This window comes from Macaca nemestrina, chromosome 14 (assembly GCF_043159975.1).
Source record: "Macaca nemestrina isolate mMacNem1 chromosome 14, mMacNem.hap1, whole genome shotgun sequence".
NCBI classification, from domain to species: domain Eukaryota; kingdom Metazoa; phylum Chordata; class Mammalia; order Primates; family Cercopithecidae; genus Macaca; species Macaca nemestrina.
The window spans coordinates 109,647,563-109,671,569 of record NC_092138.1 but is presented as its reverse complement, the minus strand read 5'-3'; the positions used below and the strand labels follow the sequence as shown (position 1 = coordinate 109,671,569).

At 54.5% G+C, this 24,007-nt stretch overlaps 1 protein-coding gene across 1 annotated transcript in view; it reads left to right on the top strand.

The window, feature by feature from the left end:
- The window catches only part of NIBAN2 (niban apoptosis regulator 2), a 62,898-nt gene that overhangs the window by 11,955 nt on the left and 26,936 nt on the right, over window positions 1-24,007 (top strand). The gene's annotated exons all lie outside the window — the stretch shown is intronic.

Here is a 24,007-nt window from a genome sequence, read left to right as displayed (position 1 = left end):
GTGCCCTCACAGACCAAGCCCTGCAGCCAGTAGCCCCACTCCTGGCAGGTGGTATCAGACTTTTCCTCTGAGCTCCCACAGCCCCTTGGCCACCTGTGTGTACCTGTAGCTCTTCTCACATGGTTGTGATTCTTTTTTGTTTTTGTTTTTGAGACAGGGTCTTGCACTGTTGCCCAGGCTGGAGTGCAGTATTGCAATCATAGCTTACTGCAGCCTCGACCCCTCGCTCAGGCTCCAGCAATCCTTCTGCCTCAGTCTCCCCAGTAGCTGGGATCCCAGGTGTGCACCATCACATGGGGCTAATTTATTTTTATATTTTGTATAGGCAGAGTCTTCGTGTGTTACCCAGGCTGGTCTCAAACTCCTGAGCTAAGCGATCCTCCTGCCTGGCCTCCCAAAGTGCTGGGATCACAGGTGTTTGAGCCACCGTGCCCAGCCCATCCATGGTTGTGATTCTTTTGTTTGTTTGTTTGTTTGTTTGTTTGTTTTTTTGAGATGTTGTCTTGCTCTGTCGCCCAGGCTGGAGTGCAGTAGCGCGATCTCGGCTCACCGTAAGTTCCACCTCCTGGGTTCATGCCATTCTCCTGCCTCAGCCTCCTGAGTAGCTGGGACTACAGGCGCCCGCCACCACACCCGGCTAATTTGTTTTCGTATTTTTAGTAGAGACAGGGTTTCGCCGTGTTAGCCAGGATGGTCTTGATTTCCTGACCTCATGATCCGCCTGCCTTGGCCTCCCAAAGTGCTGGTATTACAGGCATGAGCCACTGCGCCCTGCCCCATGGTTGTGATTCTAATTCCCATCTATGATACAAGTACCTGAGGGCTCACTCACCTTGGGCTCCCCTGAGGTAGACAGGTGGCCTCACAGCTTAGACTTGCTCCACCAGCAGCTGAACAAGTGCCACTAGGTCAGGTGCCGTGACACTTTATGCCTTAGTTTCATTAGCTGTAAAATGGGTGTGATAATACTTATAACCCACTGGATTGTAAAGGTTATTAAAAAATTATGTGTGTAAAGCATAAGAAATGCTCAGGAGTCAATAACTGTAATGAACATTTATTAGTGCAAATTGTTTTAGTTCCCTAGCAGGAACGAATGAATGAATGAATGCCATTGCAAGGTCCTACAACCTGGGAGCATGGGGATCCCAAAGCTCCATGGATGAAGGGCCTGGTAGGTGCAGAATGTGTGTGTGTGTGGTTGGTGGGGGGTAGTTACAGAGGGAAAGGGCAGATGTGGGAGGGGTTTGGAGTGGTGACTTCCCCCCTGCCCTTGTGGAAGGAGTGGTTTGGGCCCCTCTGTGTCTCAGACCCGCAGGCACGAAGCCGTGTGGCCATCCACAACTTCCTTCCTCCTGCCTGTGTTCCTCGAAGCGTGACTCACTGGCTTTGAGCCCTTCATTCTTGTCCTTGAGCCCCGAGGGTGAGGCGGGTAGAGTCTTTCTTGGATTGGCCAGCTCTCTCTCTGAGTTCCTCTCTATTCCTGGCCTTCTGCAGCTTCTGAGCGTGACAGGCAGGGATGGAGGGGTGGGGGTAGGGCGGGGTGGACACCTGGGCCCTGGTCCTGGTGACCCCCTGTGTGTCAGGCCTGGGGCGGGCACCCGCTGAGGGCCCACCCAGGGCTTGGATCTGAGCTGGTGCAGCTGAAACAGCCCAGTCAATCTCACCCTGGCCCTGCCCTTGTAGAGCTCCTGGCTGGTCAGGAGACACACTGAACAATTACCACTCAGTCATTAATTAAAATCATTACCAGAGGGCAAATTGCTATAAAGAAATGGCCACTCTTCCCTGGGAGCTCACGTGTCCCGGGATCTCCCCAGCAGTGCCTGTGGTTTGCTTTCCTGTCACAGAAGAGGAAACACAGCCCCCCGAGTGGGAAAGGGAGGAGGTTCAGCTCTATGGCAAGTCCTGTGCCCACCTGGGGCCTCAGGATCTCATCACCCATCTTAGATGTGTGCTGTTCAAGTGATCTGCCTGCCTTGGCCTCCCAAAGTGCTGGGATTACAGACGTGAGCTGCCACTCCTCACTCTTAAGGTGTGCTGTTCAGGAGGCCCGGGGTCCGCCACTGGCCCCCCACGGTTCTGGGTGGGTGGGCTGGCATTGGGATTTTAGCCTGGGGACTGTGGAACTGCACTGAGAGCTGGGTTTGTTGTCCTGAATCCCTCCTTTGTGTGTCCCTAGACAGAACTATGGGGTCTGGAAACTGCTGTGACTAAAGTATTAGGACCTTCTAAAGGCTAGGCAGGAAATGGGGGCTGGCAAGAGTGGTCATCCCCCTCCCCAGTCCCACCACCAATACACAGGACAGCAAAAAAGTGGCCCAAAGCCCTGGGAGAAACCCACCCCCACATTTCACATCTAGAATATACCCCATTAGGTAACAAAATGGTTACATTACAGCATGGGGGATGTAATGGAAACAATGTATTAGCAGGCATTGTTCAATGACATAATATGTAGCCATTAAAAGTGATGATTCAGTTTTGTATGTCTGAAAGTGTGTATGTTTGTATAGGCATAGAACAAAATAAGGAAAGAAATTCACCAAAATTGAAATAGAGGTTATTTTGGGGTGGCAGGATAATGGATTATTTAAATTTTTTCATTCTCTCCTGATTTTTTTTGTTGTTGTTTTTTATTTTTTGTTGTTTTTTTTTTTATAGTGAGTGTATTAAATCAAAAAGAATAACCTGGCTGGATGCGGTGGTTCAGGCCTGTAATCCCAGCACTTTGGTGGCTCACGCCTGTAATCCTGGCACTTTGGGAGGCTGCGGTGGGCAGATCACCTGAGGTCAGGAGTTTGAGACCAGCCTGGCCAACATGGTGAAACCCCGTCTCTACTAAAAATACAAAAATTAGCTGGGCATAGGGGCACGCGCCTGTGGTCCCAGCTACTCAAGAGGCTGAGGCAGGAGGATTGCTTTAACCTGGGAGGCCGAGGTTGTGGTGAGCCAAGATCGTGCCATTGCACTCCAGCCTGGGTGACAGAGTGAGACCCTGTCTCAAAAAGCAAAAAAAAAAAAAAAAAAAAAAAAAGCCAACCCTATTGACTGTATTTAGTGGAACAATTTGATTCCTGTCTGACTTCAGAATCTAAGCCATACTGGCTTGACTGGAGCCCCAAGGGGTTGCAAGCACAGGACAGGCTCCAGAGAGGGGAAGACGGAAGGAAAAATTCTGGAAGAGGGGTGTTTGAGCTGAATATCCGAGGACAGGAGGGATTTTAGCCAGCAGAGTTGGGGTAAGCGTGAGTGGAGGGCATGGCCTGGCATAGACCCTTGCTTATCCAAGGTGGGGAGCTGAGCATAACCTTGAGTGCCAGGCAAAGGGACTGGGAAGTGGGGAGTCCTTCTCATGAACACTTGTTAGCTGGACTTTAGAACGAGGACTCAATTTCTGTGACAAGGGCATGGACAGCAACAAACTTGTGTTAGGTAGGCTTTTTCTGTGTGCCTAGCCTCTGAGCCCCCAGTGGCTATGAGCAGATAGAATTGTGGTAGTTTAGCCTAGAGATGGCAGATGGATTCCACAAATGAGGAGTCTGTCTCCGTGATGAGTGCTGAAGGCCGGGCGTGGGTGGGGGCAGTGGGATGGTGAGGAGTGGTTGGGTACCATCCAACTGGGAAAGCCTATGGCCCATCAGACCTCCAGTCCAGAGGTGTCCCTGCTAATTAAAAACAATTAGCCAGGCATAGTGGCACAAGCCTATAGTCCCAGCTACTTGGGAGGCTGACGTGGGAGGATTGCTTGAGCCCACGAGGTTGAGGCTGCAATTAGCTGGATCATGCTACTGCTCTCCAGCCTGGGCAACAGAGCAAGATAGGGCTCCAGGCCAGACAGAACTCCAGGTCCCCAGGGATGCTGGTACCTGGCACAGAACTTGGGTGGCCAAAGGCACGCGCTGCACGAGGCTGAGCATGAGGACTCCATTCTGCTGTGCTTAGGGCTTCCCTTCTACCTGTCTCCATGAGGACCTCAGCTCTCTGCTTCTCCTTACCCATCTGTAGCATGGGGATGGTTGCAGCTACCTTTAAGAGGGTTGTTGTGAGCTTTATGCCAGGGCCACCCCTGGTACCTGGCACACAGCAAATACTCAGGAAGAATTTCTGTCCTTGGGGTTCAGTCCCCAGCCAGGGAACTCCTTCGCTACTGGAGGAGCCTCAGCAGCCTGAACTTGATGGCCAGGATGGTATTAGATCAGATTGCTTGGCAGTGAGCTCTGACCTCCCCCTCAGACCCACTGTGGCTCCCACCTGCCAGCATCTGCCAAAGGTCAGGTTCTTACAGGTCTGGAGGCTTGACCTTTCAACTTTGAGCTTCCCCAGTCTTCCCCCTTTATTATTTTCCCCCCTTTATTATTATTGTTCTTGTTACATAAGCAATATCTAGTGGTCAAAGAAAATTAGAAAATACAGATATTGGGAAGAAAATGAAAATCACCAATAATCCTACCACCCAGAAAAGACTTTTAGGCACCTTCCTGATACATAATTTGTTCTTCTACCTTAATAGTGGGTAGTGGGCCTCCTCCTTGTTGAATGGATATAAAATATTCCATTATGGCTGGGCGAGGTGGCTCATGCCTGTCATCCCAGCATTTTGGGAGGCTGAGACAGGCGGATCACCTGAGGTCAGGAGTTGGAGACCAGCCTGGCCAACATGGTGAAACCCTGTCTCTACTTAAAATACAAAAATTAGCTGGGTGTGGTGGTGCGTGCCTGTAATCTCAGCTACTCGGGAGGCTGATGCAGGAGAATCACTTGAACCGGGGAGGCAGAGGTTGCGGTGAGCCAAGATCACGCCACTGTACTAAAGACTCTGTCTCAAAAAAAAAAAAAAAAAAAAAAGAATATTCCATTACGCCTCAATAGTCTGTATTTTAACTTACTCAGCCAAAGCCTTATTGCCAGGCAGTTAGACTTTTTCTGTTTTTCTTTTTTTGTTTGTTTGTTTTTGAGATGGCATCTTGCTCTGTTGCCCAGGCTTGAGAGCAGTAGCACCATCATGGCCAACTGCAGCCTCAGTCTCCTGGGCTCAAGCAATCCTCCCACCTCAGCCTCCCAAGTAGCTGGGACTACAGGCTTGTGCCACCATGCCTGGCTAATTTTTTTTTTTGTTTTTTTGAGATGGAGTCTTGCTCTGTCGCCCAGGCTGGAGTGCAGTGGTGCGATCTTGGCTCACTGCAAGCTCCACCTCCCAGGTTCACGCCATTCTCCTACGTCAGCCTCCCAAGTAGCTGGGACTACAGGCATCTGCCACCACGCCCGGCTAATTTTTTTTTTATTTTTATTACAGACAGGGTTTCACCGTGTTAGCCAGGATGGTCTCGATCTCTTGACCTCGTGATCCACCTGCCTGGGCCTCCCAAAGTGCTGGGATTACAGGCGTAAGCCACCATGCCTGGTCTAATTTTTTAAAAAAATTTTCTGTAGAGATGGATTCTAACTTTGTTGTCCAGACTGGTCTGAAACTCCTGGCCTCAAGTGATCCTCCTGCCTCAGCCTCCCAAACTGCTGGGATTACAGGCATGAGCCATGGCGTCCATCTCTATTTTTTCTTGTTGTAAACAATGCTGTGTTGGAAAGCTTAAATCAATTAATGGGATTAATCCATTGATTCCACATGGTTTGAGAGCCTTCTCTGGTCAGTGTCAGGCCGTGTGCTGGGACTGGGGGTGCTGGGTGGGGAGGCGGCCACGGTCCTTGCCCTCCTGGGGACCCCTGTCTGGGGAAGACAGACCCAGCATGGCACACCAGCAGAGGTGGGGGCTAGAACGTCTTTGGGAGCCAGGGAGCAGCCCCAATCCAGACCTGCAGAGTCATGGGAGGCCCAGCTGAGGACACCTGCAGCTGGTGACCTGAGGGTGGGGCAAGCCCTGCACCTGCTGCTGACCGAGCTCATGGAGGGGACCTCTCAGGTGAGCCACAAAGGATACAGGAGGAGAGAGTTACAGGCAGAGGGCAGCTCTGCAGAGGCCCAGAGTAGAGAGAGCATGGGCTTTGAGGGAACCAAAACTTCCCAGAGATCGGTGCTGTGGTTCTTGCCAGCCTGGCAGCAGCTCCCATGTGCATGACACTGTGGTAGTTTTTTTTTTTCCTTTCCTCCCCTTCCCCTTCCCCTTCCTTCCTTCTTTTCTTTTCTTTCTTTTCTTTTTTTTTTTTTTTGGAGTTTTGCTCTTGTTGTCCAGGCTGGAGTGCAGTGGCGCAATCTCAGCTCACTGCAACCTCTGCCTCCCGGGTTCTAGTGATTCTCCTGCTTCAGTCTCCCAAGTAGCTGAGACTACAGGCATGTGCCACCACGCCCAGCTAATTTTGTGTATATATATATTTATTTTTTAGACAGAGTCTCTCTCTATCGCCCAGGCTGGAGTGCAATGGCGCGATCACTGCTCACTGCAACCTCCGCATCCCAGGTTCAAGTGATTCTCCTGCCTCAGCCTCCCGAGTAGCTGGGGTTACAGGCACCCACCACCATACCCGGCTAATTTTTGTTTTTTTAGTAGAGATGGGGTTTCACCATGTTGGCCAGGCTGGTCTCAAAATCCTGATCTCAGCTGATCTCAGGCCTGATCTCAGGCCTGTCTCGGCCTCCCAAAGTGCTGGGATTACAGGTGTGAGCCACGGCATCCTGCCAATTTTGTATTTTTAGTAGAGACGGGGTTTCACTATGTTGGCCAGGCTGATCTCGAACTTCTGTCCTCAGGTGACCCACCCACTTCGGCCTCCCAAAGTGTTGGGATTACAGGCATGAGCCACTGCACCCAGCCTGTAGTGTTTTTTCAAAGTGCCGTTCCATCTATCCCTTTGTGGGGTGGGGATCACTGCTTCCCTTTTCTTAATGGGGACACAGAAGCAGAGTGATGGGTGTGCCCCAGGGGAGTGGCTGGCGGATCCAGGCCTTTCACTGGCCCAGCACACAGGGGACAGGGGGTTGAAGTGCAGGATCCGCCAGCTCTGGTTTCGCTGCTCTTTGCAGGTGCCGGATCATTTGACAGGATCCAAGCAGGGAGAGCACGCGGAGGATCTGAGCTTAGGTGACCGCCTTAGTTTCCATGACGGGGTGGTGACCTTTTCTGCTGCTGATGTGTGACCTTGACCTGGCCCAGCCCCAAACCCAGCCCCATCTTTGCAGGAAGGGTCCTGCCTCTTGGGCCATACTGGGATTGGAGAGGCCCTGGTTTATATGGCCCTTGGGGGCTGGGAAGTGTCTGTCCCCAAGCTGGAGTTAACCTTTCAGGGAAAATGCCATCCTCCTCTGGTGTCTTAACATGCCCGGGAGACTGAACTGCAGAGCTCCGGTCTAATGTCACACAGTCAGGGGATAAAATATATATGTGCAAAGTGCTGTGCTAGGTGCTGGGCATACATTATGAGTGAGACAGACAGGGTCCCTGCCCTCCTAGGGCAAATGGAGATGGAACAATGAAGTATTAAAGCAAAGTTGTGCTAATGACTAACAGAGGGGTCTGACGTGTGTGAGTGAGCTGGCAATAGTCAGGGAAAGTGCTTTTCAGCACCCTAGGCTGGTGGCTGGGACTCAGGTCAGTTCCATCAAAGCTTAATGGTGGGCTCCTCTGGGACTCCCAATGTGTGGGGAAGGAGCGTTGTCTCATGTCCCAGGTGGAGGGCATTGGGGTGTTGAGGGTTCAGCACCATGGTGTCCAGTCCCTTCACGGTACGGGGAGGAGACAGGGAGCCAGGAAGGGTGAGGGGCTTGTCTAGGGTCACCCAGCAGCAGTCAGGTACCCGGACTCGGGGGCCCAGTGCTCTTAGCCCTGCATCACCACCCCATTTCACTGGCCAGTGATGGGGAGACATTGAGGCGGTCCCCACTCACCCTCAAGGGACTCCCCCGGGGAAGCGAACCAAGACCACAGAGCCTGTTGGCTGCACAGGGTATCTCAGGGAGCATAAATGGGTTCACGCAGGCACCTGAGACAGAGAATGGGAGGCTGGCAGGGCTGGGAGGGGAGCCATTCTCCCACCTCCCCTTCTGGCCCCCTCGGAGCCTGAGGACACCTGCAGCTGGTGACCTGAGGGTAGGGCAAGCCCTGCACCTGCTGCTGGCCGAGCTTAGAGCACAGACCAAGGGAGTCTTGTTATTTGAATAAACTTTCCTTCTATCCGTCTAAAGGGTCCCTGGCATTCCAGCCTGGGATTGGGTTTCCACTGACGCAGCAGCAAGCACACGAGTGGATTTTCGTATTGGCTCATCTTTCTTGTTCTCTTCTCCCCCTTCTTTCCCTCCCTGGCTTTGAGAAGGCGGAATCCCCCCTCCCCAGTCCCGCTTGCTGAGAGGACCCTGCGAGCCAGAAGCTGTGGGCATATGTGTGTGCACATGTGTAAGTGTGCATATGTGTGTGAGTGGATGCACGTGTGTCAGTCATGCATGTGGGCATGCACATGTGTGAATATGCATGTGTGTGCATACACATGTGAGTGCATGCATGTGGGCGTGCATGTGAGTGTGCATGCATGTGGGTGTACACATGTGTGTGAGTGGTGGGTGAGCAGGGGTCACGAGGCAGTTTGGGAAGGACCTGACTTGGACTTAGGCAAAGGATATTAGCAGTAGAGGATGCTTGGCTAATGAGATGTGTGGGGTTTGTGTATCCGAGTTTAGTCCTTTTCCACTGGGGTTGGGCCACAGTGACTCGCACTTATCAGCTGTTAGTTCTTATTGGAACAGAAGCTGGCATTTACTGGGCTCTTCTGGGGAGTCAGGCAGGGTGACAAGTGCGTCTCACACATCTTGTTTAGTCCTCACAACAACTCTTGGAGGTGGGTGCTCTTTGACCCTCCACCCTCTGCTTGCACACCTGCAGTGATGAGGCACTCCCTACCTCCCAGGGTCCCCTCTCCTTCTGGGCATCTGAGACAGTTAAAAAGCCCTTGTTGGGATCCTGTCTGTCTTCTGTGCATGACTTGAGAATGGGCTCCCTTTGGCTAGGGCGTGGCTATGGCTGGGCTTCCCCAGCATCTGTTTTCCAGGGAATTGTCCAACTCTAAGGTTTGGGGAGAGGAACGAAGTCCTCCCTCTTTTCCCCAAGCAACCCCTGCGTGGTGCTCAGCCCATCACAGCTTCGTTCATCACATACCAAGCAAGTCCGAAACTTAATGTTGAAACCCTAGAGGCATTTTCATTAGCATCCATGTGGATGTCTTAGTCAATACAATAAGACAAGAGAAAAAAAGGGAGGTACAAATATAAGACAGCAGGAAAGCCCTCATGTGGTTCGGGAATTGGCGACAACAAAGCACTTTTGGTCTTTGGACTTCTCCACCCCCTAAGGCTGCCTACAGGAAGCAGAGCCTTGGAGAGACCAGGAGCTTGCCCAGGGCCACACATGAGTTGGCAGCAGAGCTGGACGAGGACTCAGGGCCCTTGATTTTCCCAACCAGCATCTCTGGTGACGGATGCAGCAGCTAAGGGAGAGGCGGCAAGGCCAGAGTGTCCTCCTTGCCAGTGTCGTGGAGCAGGGGGGCCATGGTCTGCTGAGGTTCTCAGGTGTGCGGTTTCTTTGGATGTTGGCTTTCAGAAGTCTTCATTGATATTTCTCGCTCCACTTCCCCTTTCTGATGAACTAACCTGAGGGATGAGGGTCCAGAAAGATTGAACCTCCAGCGTGTCATCTTCTAATCTCATGACCCGCCAGCTGAGGGACCAGGGAGCTGCTGTTCCGGTCGCCCTTTTCTGGTCCCCATTGCGTGGCGTGAAACGTGGGACAGAGAAGTACTGTAAGCACTAATGAGAGATGCCACTGGGCACCCTGACCTTTCATGGCCTGGCCACCAATGCTGGGACAGATGGAGCTCCTTCGAGAGGTTCCATCACTGCCATTGATAACACCAGCCCACATTTGCCCAGGCTCTGTGGGTTTGTTCATTTCATTGAATCCTTATGACACACCGCAAGATGGGGTAAGGTTGCTGGTTCTTTTTTTTTTTTTTTTTTTTTTTGAGGCGGAGTTTCGCTCTTGTTGCCCAGGCTGGAGTGCAATGGTGTGATCTCAGCTCACCGCAACCTCTGCCTCCAGGGTTCAAGCGATTCTCCCGCCTCAGCCTCCCGAGTAGCTGGGATTATAGGCATGCGCCACTGCGCCCAGCTAATTTTGCATTTTTAGTAGAGACAGGGTTTCTCCATGTTGGTCAGGCTGGTCTTGAACTCCTGACCTCAGGTGATCCGCCCACCTTGACCTCCCAAAGGGCTGGGATTACAGGCGTGAGCCACCATGCCTGGCAGGTTGCTGCTTTTTTCTGTTGTTGTATTTTTTGAGATGGAGTCTTGCTCTGTTGCCCAGGCTGGAGTGCAGTGGTATGATCTCAGCTCACTACAACCTCCGCTTCCTAGGTTCAAGCGATTCTCCTGCCTCAACCTCCTGAGTAGTTGGGATTACAGGCACGTGCCACCATGCCTAGCTAATTTTTGTATTTTTAGTAGAGACGGGGTTTCACCATGTTGGCCAGGCTGGTCTCAAACTCCTGACCTTAGGTGACCTCCCAAAATGCTGGGATTACAGGCATGAGCCACCACACCTGGCCAGGTTGCTGTTACTCCCATGTTACAGCTGAGGAAACAGAGGTTCAGAGAGAATTGAGCCACATGTTGCTCAAAGTCCTATAGCCAGCAAAGGGTGGAGTTAGGATTTGAACTGAGATCTTGTTCCAGAATTGACACTGCACTGTTGAAGGGTCATTCTTGACCTAGGACGTGCTGATAAATCTTTGTGGAATGGATTAACTCTTTCATGCATGTTGGAATCTTGGCTTTTCCCAGGTCTTCTGCTCGGCACACACTCCCTTCCCAGTGTCCTGCCTCCCCTAGCAGGGACTCTTTGTGTCTCAGCTGCTACCTCCCTCTGGGAGGCTTCCATGACCCTATAGGCTGGGTCAGTCGCCTTCCTGGGCTCCTGTGATCTCCTGTGCTTCTCCCAGCTGGGGCTCCCAGTAATTGTAGTTTTTGTTGACAATCTGCCTCCCTCATTAGGGTACTCTCTCCTGAGTACCCAATGGCCAGGATTGCTGAATGAATGAATGAGGGCAACGTGAACCCTTTCGTGCCCATCGTGATGAAGCCTCAGAGCCTCGCCTGATCTTGGTGACTCGCCCGACATCTGCCATTTTGTCTTGGCCTGCCCTGGCTGATGGAAGACATGGGATCTGGGCTGGGTCCTGTCCTCAGCCCTGCCCCAGTGGTTGTGACCTGTCTGATGGGGCAGGGTTGGGTGGTGACCCTGGGGACATCTTGGGGGAAAGGCTCGACCACAGGCTCTTCCTGGATATCTCAAGGTCCAACTCCAGGCTGGACACTGAGGGGAACATTGGTGGTGGGTTCTCAAACAGGCCCAGGGCAGGGATCCAGGCTCGTGGCGGGGGCACCTGCCAATGTGCACAAGCCACAGCAGAGCACCCTGGGTTCCCAGTCCAGCCTCCGCGCTGGACGTGGCTGAGAGAAGGGGTATGAGGAGCACCTGGGGACAGGCATGTGGATGCTCCTCTGGGGCCTGGGGCAATTTTGACAGGTGGCTGGCTAAGACTCAGGCTCCTGTGGGGGTGGTGAGGATGACAAGAAAGGAATGAAGGCCGGGGACATTGCGGAGAAAAAGTCAACAGCAATGGGTGACTCCGTGTGAGGGGAAAGGAGGGTTGTGTCTACCCAATTACTGTCATAGATCAGTCTCCGCCTCGGCCGGGGGGCCCTCAGGACAGCAGCCTTGGGTGCCCACCCCCCGGAGTGGGGTCCTGCTCTGGGTGGCGCTGCTGCTGGGGGCCTCGGCACCCCCTGGGCTGCCCTCCCCAGTGAGGATCTGTGTTCCCAGACGGCAGGGATGCCTCATCCTGGGCTCCCAGAACAAGCCGCCACTGTGGGCTGTGGGCTGTGGGCTGGGGCCGCTGCCAGGCAGGCGGGGTCGGGGGCAGGAGGGAATGAGAGGGCTTTTGTTTCTTTCTGTTTGTGTCAAGATGGGAATCGACTTCCTCCCACCCAGGCGGCCTCGAGGTGTAAAGGAAAGGGCAGCCCCACTGGGCGGGTTTTTGGTCACCCGTTTTTTGGGGGGCATTTCTGTGGGCCTCTGCCCCAGCCCCGCCCTCTCCTCCCAGCCCTCCTGCCTCAAAGCTCACCCTTCCCCACCAGACCTGTTGTGGCCCAGCCCTGGTTAAATATTTGCCAACCGAGAAGCGTTTTCAAGGCAGCCTTGTGAAAAACCCCGGCTGAATCCTGGCTCTGTTGGGCCTGCCCTGCCTCGGTGATGAGACCCAGACGGCCTGTGCCCTCAGACTGTGTCCCAGCCCACCGTGGCCTCCCTGCTGACCTGTTTGGTGCCTGAGACTGGGTGCCCTAACACTTGTTCATCAAGCCCCACCCCGGGCCTGGCAGGAGCCGGGTGCTGGGGAGACGGCAGAGGGCATTCTCAGTCCGGGGAACATCTCAGATGAGGCATTAACTGTGGTTGAGGGGAGTGCGGGGAACAGGCCAGTGGCTTTGGGAATGGAGGCCGGGGAGGCCGGGGAGGCCGGGACTTGTCTGGAGGGAGGGTTCTGAGGAGGTGGCACTTGAGCCTGGGGAGGAGAAAGAGGAGTTGGCCAGGCACAAGGAGTGGACGCTAGGAGGGCACTCTAGACATGGGACCCCAAGGCCAGAGGCCGGATGTCCTCCATTGAGGAGGAAGCTGAGGGGCTGAGGTTGCGGTTTACTTGGGTTCGCTGGGTGTGAAAGCCCCGTTCACTTGTTTCTCCCCAAGCTGGTCCAGAGGAGCTGGGACACTCACAGGGCAATGGGATCCTGGGCAGCTTTTCCCCATTTCCCCAGCCTCAGTTTCCCTATATGTCCTAAAGATAGTTTGGACTTGATCTTGGAGGTCCCTTTCCGGGTCCAGTGGCCTGTTAGGGGTGTGTGGCTGGCCCATGAATGAGGCACAGAGCTAACTGTTACATGCATTAGCTCATGTTGCAATTATGATTATAATTATATGCAAATGGGGAACTGAAGAATAGTGTGATGGAGGAGAGGATGTGTGAGCAGGGCCTTGAAAGTCTGGCTAAGATTGGGAACTGTGGAATTGAAGGGAAGGGCGTTCCAGCCAGAGGGCGTAGCATGGATGAAGATGTGGAGGTAGGAAACGCACAATGGAGGTAAGAGATGCCCAGGGTGTGGGGATGGGAAGGAGAGCAGGGCTGAAGTTACGGATCTTGGATGTGATTCTGTGTAACATGCTTGTGGGCTTCAGTGTGCCAGGCCTGTGGTGACAGATTAGTCCACAGTCCCTGGGGTCATCAGAACCCAGGGAGATCCTTTAGAAAGTGCTTCATGCAACCATCTTCCAGATCTTTCCACAGCCTGTGGAGTCTAGGTTCGGCCAGCCTGGGCTCACACCCCAGCTTGGATTTTGGCTCCCTGCTTGACAGCTGGCTGACCTGGGACAAGGCCCTGGACCTTCCAGCCTCTGTCTTGATGGCGGGTGATTCCCATACCACTTCCTGCAGCTGTTGTCTGGGTCTATGTCAAATGTCATGAGGTGTCCCCAGCCAGCGTGACACCCATTAGCTTCGGGGTAGGGGGGCTCCCTAACTGTTCTGTGCCTTTTTGTTCCTGGCGTGGTGACAGAGCCTTCCTCCCTGGGCCATTTGGAGAGTCGAGAATGATCTCACACTGGAAGACCCTAGCTGAGGGCTGGCTCATGCAGGGTCACACGGCTGTCATTGTCAGGCCTTGGCGTGCTGAGGGATGCTGTCTTTACGGGAAGAGGTTTCTCCTTGTTAATAACTGGCCTCGGGGCCAGGCACAGTAGCTCACACCTGTAACCCCAGCACTTTGGGAGGCTGAGGCGGGTGGATCACCTGAGGTCAGGAGTTCCAGGCCAGCCTGGCCAACATGGTGAAACCCCATCTCTACTAAAAATACAAAAATTAGCTGGGTGTTATGGTGGACACTTGTAATCCCAGCTACTGGGGAGGCTGAGACAGGAGAATTGCTTGAACCCGGGAGGCAGAGGTTGCAGTGAGCCAAGATCGTGCCACTGCACTCCAGCCTGGGCAACAGAGCCAGACTCCGTCTCAAAACAAAACAAAACAAAACAAAAGTGGCCTCAGGGAAGGGTGACCCAGCCAAGGGCCCCTTTAGGGCACCCGAGGCCGGCAGGGGGGGAAATGTCAGCCACCTCCCCAAGGAAGGACAGCGCAGTGTACATTTCCTCATCCCCAGGACCCAGCCAAGGGCCTGCTCGGATGTAAGCCTCTGTTTCCGTGGTGAGGAATCTCCGGGGTGTCTGGGGGCTTATTGCTTAGTGGCATGGTGGCTCTCTTTTGGGGGTGGATCTGGCCTGAGATTGTCACTTCTGGCCTGTCGCTGTGGGCTTCCCTTCCTTTTCCACTGTGTGTCAGGCCCTGCCTCAGGAGCAGGGGTGCTGCCTGTGGGAGCCACAGGAGGAACGGACCTTTACTCACCAGGAGACCAGCGGTGGGCGGCGGGAATAGGCGGAGGGCTCCCACCCAGCCTGGGGCTTTCGAGGGGGAAGACACACGGTGGCGCACTGAGGAGTGAGCTTGGCGGAAGACTGTATTCCGGACATGGGGAGCAGCCTCTGCAAGACCCTAGACGACTCAGGCCTGCGGACATGGTGAGGAGTTCAGCTCCATCCCAGCGGCAGTAGGAGCTGTACCACTGGAAGGTTTCTGAGCCAGGAAGCTTTGGGCAACTCCCCTGTGGCCCCTGTGTGTGGGAAGGATCAGAGGCAGCCAGGATGGAGTAGGCAGGACTTTGGTGGCTGCAGCAGGCACAGGACGGGAGTGGCCTGGCTGGGGGGCAGTGACTAGAGGCACAGGCTGGGTGGCCACTTGACTGGCCCCTGGGCGCTGGGGAGCCTACTTCACCCTGTTGGGCTTATGCTAGGGGGCAGGTCATGATGGGGGAGGGAATCCCATAGGCCCTGTTTCTCTCAGGCCCAGAAGGGGGGGTCCCAGGGATCTGCTGTTGCACCGCTTCTTCCAGGGGTGGCTCATGGAGGGACCCTGAATCCATCTCTTGCCTTCTCTGGTGTGGTTCCCCTTCTGGACAGGAATTGACTGGAGCGGGGACACTCAGCTGTCCTCCCCTTCCCTGGCCTGCTGGATTCTGGCTGCTGGCTCAGGCTCTTCTCGTGGATGGGCTGCTGGTCCCCCTCCTGCTGCTTGATGGAGCCTGTCATTACCCCTCCCACCCCCTGCTTCCCACCTGATTACAGGTCCTGAGCAGGAGCCCTGTGTCTGCCCTTTCCATGGAGGCCACCCACGGGCTGGTGCTGCGTGGAGGCCAGGGTGAGATGGTTTTACCCAAACGTCGGTTCCCTGTTCTGAGTTCATGTCATTTACAAGCTGTGTGTCCCTGGAGAATTCGCTTAACCTCTCTGAGCCTCAGTGTTCTCCTCTGGGAAGTGGGGACAGTGCATGAAATAATGAGTGTGCATGTGCGGTGCTGTGCTGGGCACAGAGGTGGTGCTGACAAGTGGCTGCTGCTATTGTGTGTTGATTGTGACAGTAGATGGGGGGCGAGTAGAAAGGCCCTGGGCGAGGCACTGGCCTATGCCAACCCAGCTCTGTTGGACGTGCTGTGTGGCCCTAGGAGAGTGTCACTACCTTTCTGGACCCCAGGCTCTCCCTGCTGTCCCAGGCACATGATGGAGATGGTGATGCTTTGGACAACTCTGAGACCTGGGAAAATGGAGTCCCTGCCCCATCTCTGCCTCTGCTGGTCCCTGGGCTCTGGGGTGGGTGGGGTCGGCGCCCCCCTCCTTCCCCCCCTCCCCATGCTGGACCTGCTCCCCGTGCCCTGGGAACCAGGCGGGCAGGTTTGAGCCCGCCCCATCCTACAGGGTGCTGCTACCTGCCTGGTTTCAGTCAGCAAACCTCTCAGCCCTGAAACCCTGAAACTGGGCCAGGCCTCGTGGGTGAGGTGTGTCCCTGGAGCCCACTGGAGAGACCAGATGAGCCAGGGATGGGTCTGGCATGGCGCCCTGGTTTGGGCCAAACCAGGGCCTGCGCCGGCGTGCAGCCCCCGTGGTGGACATGAGCTGGATGTGGTCACAGCTGGAGATGACCTTCTTCCTCTTGGACCCACCATCCATGTGGAACAGGGTTTCAGGCTTAGGCACCAGGTCGGGACCAAGGTGCAGATCCTACCTCTGCCTCTTCTCAGCAGCGTGATTTGGCAGAGGAACCCAGTTCTCGGTCACCTGATCTGAAATGTTCTGCCAGTACCAATACCACCTGGCCCGAGGTTGAGCTGAAGAATCGGGGGCATGGGTCCAAGTAAAATGCTTAGCACAGGTGTGGTACAGGGTGGCTTTGGGGAGCGTCATGAGAAGGCAAAGAAAGAACTCCTCAGCTTGGCATTTGAGGCCCTCCGGGATGCGCCTTTTTAGGTCGATTTTCTGAGAGCCCCTGTACTCCTTCTTCCATTCTCAGCTCCGCAAGCCCCTCTTCTGTAGCCTCAGTTCCCCCATCTGCACAGTTAGTCTGGTACCCTATCCCCCAGCTCCTCAAGCCTCCAGGCCACCCTGGGGCTTCCCCAGTTCTTGCCCAGCCTCACTATCTGCACAGGAAGTAGCGTGGTCCTTAACGTTGTCAGTTTGGAAAATCAGAGATTAATTAACGTTCTGGCTGCCTTGGCTGCTGTTGGCGCTGGTCCCGGGGTGGGCCAGGCTTGCATGCTCAGCCTGTTTCAAGGGCCTCACTGTGGGTTAGAGGAACCTTGACAAGAGGCATTTCTTAGGAGCCCCCATTGGTGACGTGCCCCCTTCTTGCCAGGGTAAAGGGCTTCACGCTCAGTAGCCTGTTTGTCCTGTCATAACCTAGATATGGCAGATACTGTTGTGCCATTTTGCAGAGGGGAAAATAAGGGCTCAGAGAGGGGAAGTGCCTTGGCCAAGGCCATACAGCTCATAGGTGGCAAAGCTGGGACTTGAACCCAGAGCCCGTGTGTCCATGTCGAAATGGTGCCTTGTTTGCAGGTGGTGGGGGTGCCTAGTCCTCCCCCTAGTCCTTCTGTCTGGCCCAAGGGGGCTGTGATCAGCTGCTGGTCAGAGCTGACTCACCAGCAGCTCGAAGGAGGTGCTGGTCAGTTCCTGGGGCCAGGGCAGCACTGATTAGATTGTCGTTGAGATTTTTGGTCAGCTGAGCTGACAGGGACCCACCCTCCCATTTTAAAGGTAGGAAAATTAGGGCCCTATAAGGATGAAGCAGTAAGGCTCCAGTGGGTCTGGTGATTCTCCACCAGCTCCGATCCGACGGGGGCCAGTGGAGCTGGAAACCCTAGATCTCAGTCCCGGCTCTGACACCTGCCAGCTGTGGCCTCGGGAAAGTCACTTTGCCTTCTGAGCCTCGGTTTCCTCATCTGTAAAATGAGGAGAGTAAAGCTTTGTGTTGCCTCCTTCTTGGGATCAGGCAAGAACCCAGCAAGAGAATGGAAAACCAGGGCTTTGAAAACAGCACTGTGGGTCCTCATGAGGGGGAGGAATGAGAGGCTTTGTGGGGTGGGGATCTGTGCAGGCTTTGGTGGGAGACAAGGTCCAAAACCCACCTCTTTCCTTTCCAGGCTGTGTGTCTCTCTGAGCCTCACTTTCTTTCTTCCTTTCTTTTTTCTTTTTTTTGACTGACCCAAATTAGATCTTTATTGTCTTTTCCCACATATCTATCATTCCCAAAAGATCAGTCAGCTCGATCCTTAATTTTTCTTACTATGAAATATCTAATACACAGTTTTTGTATAAATTAGCCATTTTAAGTATATAGTGAATTCCAGATGTGATGACAACTCACAATTGCATTTCTTTCTTTCTTTTTTTTTTGAGATGGAGTCTCACTGTGTCTCCCAGGTTAGAGTACAATGGTGCAATCTCAGCTCACTGCAGCCCCTGCCTCCCGGGTTCAAGCAATTATCCTGCCTCAGTGTGCTGAGTAGCTTGGATTACAGGTATCCGCCACCACGCCTGGCTAATTTTTGTATTTTTAGTAGAGGTGCGGTTTCACCATGTTGGCCAGGCTGGTCTCGAACTCCTGACCTCAAGTGATCCACCTGCCTCGGCCTCCCAAAGTGCTGGGATTATAGGCGTGAGCCACCACGCCCAGCCACACAACTGCATTTCTTTTTTTTTTTTTCTTTGAGACGGAGTCTCGTTCTGTCGCCCAGGCTGGAGTACAGTGGCGCGATCTCAGCTCACTGCAACCTCTGCCTCTCAGATTCAAGTGATTCTCCTGCCTCAGCCTCCTGAGTAGCTGGGATTACAGGCGCGCATCACCACGCCCGGCTGCACGACTGTGTTTCTAAATAGCCATATGACACTGAGTGCTTCCCGGGTGACAGCCGCTGTGTTTAGCCCGAGTCTCACTTTTCTTCTCTGTCATATGGGATGCTAATACCTGTTGGGATTAAACAGGCTGTGGGCCATGCAGTAAGTTGTCGGTGGCTAGGCACCTATCCCTGGCAAACTCTGGGGATCCAGGGGCAGAGTTAGGAGGACTGGCTTGTGAGGGGGTCCTTCTCAGTCACCCTCAATAGCCCGATAGCGTGCAGCCCTGGGAGACAGGGTTCCAGTCATATAGGGAGCAGAGCCCCTCTAAGATCCAGAGCACCCCCTTATTCAACCAACTTGCTGAAAGGCTTGACTCTCAGCTCCACAACAAACCCACAAGTGTGTGTTGTGAGTTTTGCCCTAGACCTGCATCCCTAAGAGTGGCCTCTTCAGAGGTAGATGCAGCCCAGTACCCATGGAGACACCACGTGGAGACAGAGGCCTGGGATGGGAGTGGCTCCCTGAGGTCCCTGGGCACAGACCAGGACTCAATTCCACTCCCAGAATTCACACGCTGGCCTCTTGGGCTAAGAAGGGAACCAGGACCTCTACAGGCAGGCGCCTTTTGTGACAGCCTCTGCGAGGGGCCTCAACAGGTTTTGTGGACTGACAAGGTGGCCTTTCCTGAGCCGTTTAATTGTTCCAAGCCTCGGTTCATATAGCTGTAAAGTGGGGGTTGTAGTTCCCTGTAGTTCATACAGCTGTAAAGTGTTCCCTCGGTTCATACAGCTGTAAAGTGGGGGTGTAGTTCCCTGTACTCACCTCTGGGCCATTTGAAGAATGGTGTGTGTTGGGGCAAAGAACAGGTGGGCGCTGTGTCTGATGGGCGTGGGCTTACCTCCTGCTGGCAGAAGGCGAAAAGGGGGCAACCAATGGCTCCAGGCGCCAGCAGAGGCTGAGGGTTACGCCAGGGGATCCCAGCCACAGCCAGGCGGGACCCCCCATCACACAGGGCCCTGCTGTCCCCCTCAGCTCCCCCGTGTCTGTGATCTTTGTTTGTGGAAGCCCTCCCATCATCATCATCATTATTTTGTGATTCTTGTCCTGGTTCTTCAGAAAACAAATCTCTACTGGATTATTTCAAACTATAAACGTTATACTGCTAATAAACATTTCAAACAGTCTCTTATGACTGCTGTTCTCAGCTGAGCACTGTGGTGATTAGCAGTGACGTTTATGGAGGCCTGGAGCTGAGCACCTCAACGCTATCCGGTCCTGCAGACCTCAGAGCTCGGGAACGGCTTTGGAGAGGCCCATTTACAAATGAAGAATGTGAGGCTCTGAGATCTGGGCGCTTGCAGGGCTGGCATATGGCAGGGCGGGGACTCTGGCCCTGACTTCAAGCTCCTCACCAGGAGGCCGGGCACCTGGGGCCGCAGGGCAGGCTCCGTGAGTCCTGGCCCACTCCATCCTCTGCCTTCTCACCCAGCAGCACCTGGGGCTGAGTCAGTGCAGGGAGGCAGAATGGATGAGAAAACGTGGAAGGTGACGAAGCTGGCACACAGCTTCAGACCGCCCCACCCCAGCCTCTCTGTAGCTCACAGAAGCGAGTGATCCTACCACCAGCTGGAGCCTAACAGTTCCTGGACCCAGGACCTGCGGGCCAGCCCTGCCTCTGCAGATGGGGGCACAGCCTGTTTCTTCTGTGCCCTCTAAGGGGAGGTAGGGGGCCCGTGGGGCCTTGTAGACAGTGGCCAGAGCCAGGACCAGGAGGGTGGCATGCAGCTGGCTATGGCTCGAACCTGATTGCCTCCGTCTGGCTGTGTGACCTCAGCTGAGCTGCTCACCCTCTCTGGCTCACATTCCCGTAACAGGGTGGTAAGTCTGAGTGTTGGAGACCCTGTCCAACATCTGCCCCAAATCCGTAGCGTGTGGTATCTCCAGAGGCTGTGGCAGGAAATGGGGAGTGCTGCTGTGGACAAGTATGGAGAAAAGAGGGGTACCCGGGCTCAGGACCCTCACAGACACCCAGGCCGGTATGTGGCATGGGAATTTGGGTTGTAAAATCCTGAAGCGACAATGCCGGGGGAGAGCCACTGCAGGGAGCAAGAAGGAAAAGTGGGGTACTGGGTGGGGCCTGCCTGAGCTGCAGTCCCAGAGCTCAGCAGGTGAGGCCGTGGCCAGGCTGGGTCCTCTGGTTGAGCCCCCGCCAGGGCTGTGGTGCCCGCCTGGGTCCTCTTCCAGCAGGGTCCAGCCAGGAAGGCCCCTGCAAGCCTTTTGTCCAGGCTGGTCCCCTCCAAGTGCTGCTGGCCTTTTGGGTCCCTCTGGCCTCCACACCTGGAGCCCCTGGCACCCGAGTCCTCATCTTCTACGTCTCTGGGTTACTTCCTCTGTACAAAGCACGTGGCGGTTCCTTCCATGCTGGCTGAGGACATCTCTCAAGAATGTGCTCGGGGCTACTCCTGCCAAGAAGCTATCCGTGGCCCTGTTTCCCATGGTCCTCCCTTTCCAGCTCTCCCTTGGTTGCCACCCTTCTTCTGAGCGGGGCCGGCTTCCCGGTGCTGCCTGGGCGCCATCCTTAAGGTCCATAACCCCTTGCTAATGCCGTCCCCCTACCTCCAGCGTGGTGCTCCCGCAGTATCCCTCCGATGACTGCCCCACGGCCTTCCCTTGTTTGGACTTAGTAACTATTTGGCTGCTGGACCAACCCCCCCACTCTTCTTACCCTCGACGACATCTGCTTGTGCCAGGCCCGGTGCCCAGGATCCAGTGGTGAGCAAAAGGAGACCAGACCCCCCCAGCAGAGTTCCCGGCCTCCCTACCTGACCTGTTTGGCGCCTGAGTTCTGAGAGCAAGCCTGGGTAGTGAGCGATTCTGGCTCCACCTGGGGCCAACGTGGCAAACCTAGAGGGAACTGCATCCTGGATCCCTGACCCTTGCCTGGGTCCCCTCAGCCTGAGGCCTGGGCCTGTGGGCAGCACTGCACTGGCCCAGAGACCTGACCTTCAGCCTTGACCTTCAGCTCCCAGCCTGACAGGCAGCGGGTCCCCACACTCCCATGTCTCCCTTCCTCAGAGCTTCCTGCAGCTTCCTCTCCGGTCCATAGCCCTGCCCAACTTGGGCCTCAATTGTCCCTCGATGGGACATGCTGGGCCTTCTCCTGGCTCAGTCTTGCCCTCTTTTGTCCTCCCCAGCCCAGCCCAGGGGCCTTTCTGAACCCAGCTCCTCCTTGCCTGGACTCCATATCTGGACTGTGCTGTCCGGGCAGCTGAGCATAGGCTGCGGTCCGGCAGACCTGGGTTCGAGTCCTCACAGCAATGGCAGCTCCCTCCAGGGTCTGGCTCCCTGAGGGCCACGGTGGCAGACTCCAGCCCTTTGGGATCTGTCTGCGGGCTGGGTGCACTGGGGCTGGCTGGGGGCCCTGGAGCCATGGCCAAAGGACGACCCCTGAGACCTGCAGGCCCAAGCCTGCCCATCCTGCCGGCCACATTGATAGAATGCCCATGGGGTGTGTGGCTTAACTCTTCATCCCTGAAATAGGAAAACAACAGCAGTGGCTCCCTGGGGTTCTCACGGAGGTTCTCTGGGTTCACAAATGTAAAACCTGCCATAGCACGGTGGCCGTGCCGATGACAACCATGGCACCGATGTTATCGTCAGCTTCCATCCTGTTTTCCTGTTAACCCCAATGTGTGACTCTCTTCCACCGGCCCCCTCTCTGCCTCATCGTTTTTCAAAACGATTCCCATGGTCTCCAAGAGAGTTCTGGTTGTTTATGGTTTTTAAAAAATAGGCATTCAAAGCAAATTCCTCATTCGTTCTCCCCTTCCTACCCCCAAACTGGAATCTGGACGGACATGACCTCATTCCAGGAAACGGGAGCACAGGGAGGGACAGGGTCTGTGGAGAGGGGGTGGGGGCTGTCTCCCCACCCCCATCACCGAGGCAGGGCCCAGGATGTGGGCAGACACGCAGGAAGGTCACGTGCCTGGGACCCTGGGTATGAGCTGTGAGGCACGGCGTGTGGCATGCCCTCTCAGCCCTCCTCCCAGGCCACCACCTCCTGGCGGGGACCCAGGACTGCATCCCAGCTCCACCACCCACTGGCTGTGTGACCTTATGCCAGTGACTTAACCTCCCAGGGCCTCAGTTACCTCCTCTGTAAAGTGGGGATAACAGTTTCTCCCTCACAGAGCTACAGAGAGGATGGAATGAAATGTTATCCTAACCAGGTGCCCTCGGTACCTGGAGACTGGCCACGGAAGGGGCAGGGTCCTGCCAGCTCCTCTTTTGAGAAAGGACCAGGGCTTTAAAACCTGGAATCCAAGACTGTCAGAGATGGCAGGGCTTGTCCATCATTAAATCCAGCCTCTCAGTGCATGGGGGGAAGCTGAGGCCCAGAGAGGGGAGCCACACAGCGGGCCAGCACAAATCCCAGTCGGGGCGCGAGCTGCAGCTTCTTAGGACAAGGGAGCCTCTCCCCTCATGGGTCTGAGACGCTCTCTGGGCCTCCTCCTTCATCTGAACATGGGGACGCCCAGGAGCACAGGTGCTGAGCCTGATGTGGCCTGGGCCTGCCCTCAAGGCCATAGCACTCACCTGTATTCAGAAACCACGCAGAAGACGCGCGCAAATGGCCAGTGAAAGCAGAAAGGTTGTTCACTTGGTAGAGGCGTTAATTTTAGACTGTTTATTTTTTTATTATGAAAGGAATCATGATTGTAAAATAATTCGAATGCTATAAAAGGGAATAAACAGAAAATGACGTTCACTCTGCACTCCCCACTCCCACACCAGAGGTCCTGCCTTCCCAGCCTGGCATGCTGCCTTCCAGACCTCTTCCACGCACCCAAGCCTAAGTAATCTATATGCACGAATAGGAGGCGTTTTGGTTTTGTTATGTGTGTGTTGAGACAGGGTCTTGCTCTGTCGTCCAGGCTGGAGTGCAGTGGCGTGATCATAGCTCACTCAGCCTCGACCTCCCTGGGCTTAAGTGACCTTCCCACCTCAGCCTCCTGAATAGCTGGGACTACAGGTACACGCCACCACACCTGACTAATTTTTTTTTTTTTTTTAAGATAGAGTCTTGCTCTGTCGCCCAGGATGGGGTGCAGTGGTACGGTCTTGATTCACTGCAACCTCTGCCTCCCAGGTTCAAGTGATTCTCCTGCCTCAGCCTCCTGAGTAGCTGGGATTACAGGCGCCCGCCACCATGCCTGGCTAATTTTTCTGTTTTTAGTAGAGACGGGGTTTTGCCATGTTGGCCAGGCTGGTCTCGAACTCCTGACCTCAGGTGATCTGTCCACCTTGTCCTCCCAAAGTGCTGGGATCACAGGTATGAACCACCGCGCCTGACCAAACTTTTGTATTTTTTGTAGAGATGGGGTCTTGCTGTTGCTCAGGCTGGTCTCAAACTCCTGGGTTCAAGCGAGCCACCTGCCTTAGTTTCCCAAAGTGCTGGGATTATAGGTATGAGCCACTGCACCTGGCCAGAAAGTTTTTTTTTTTAATGAGATGATAGTCAACAGGTGACTCTGTCACTTGCTTTCTTTCCTTAATGGAGTATGAGCCCTTTCCTTTTGTTGGCACCTATCCAGATAGGTCCCTCCATCTTTTTTAAAAAAAATTAATTTCATTTAATTTAATTTTGTTTTATTTTTATTTATTTATTTATTTTTTATGGAGTCTCGCTCTGTCGCCTAGGCTGGAGTGCAATGGCGCAATCTCGACTCACTGAAACCTCC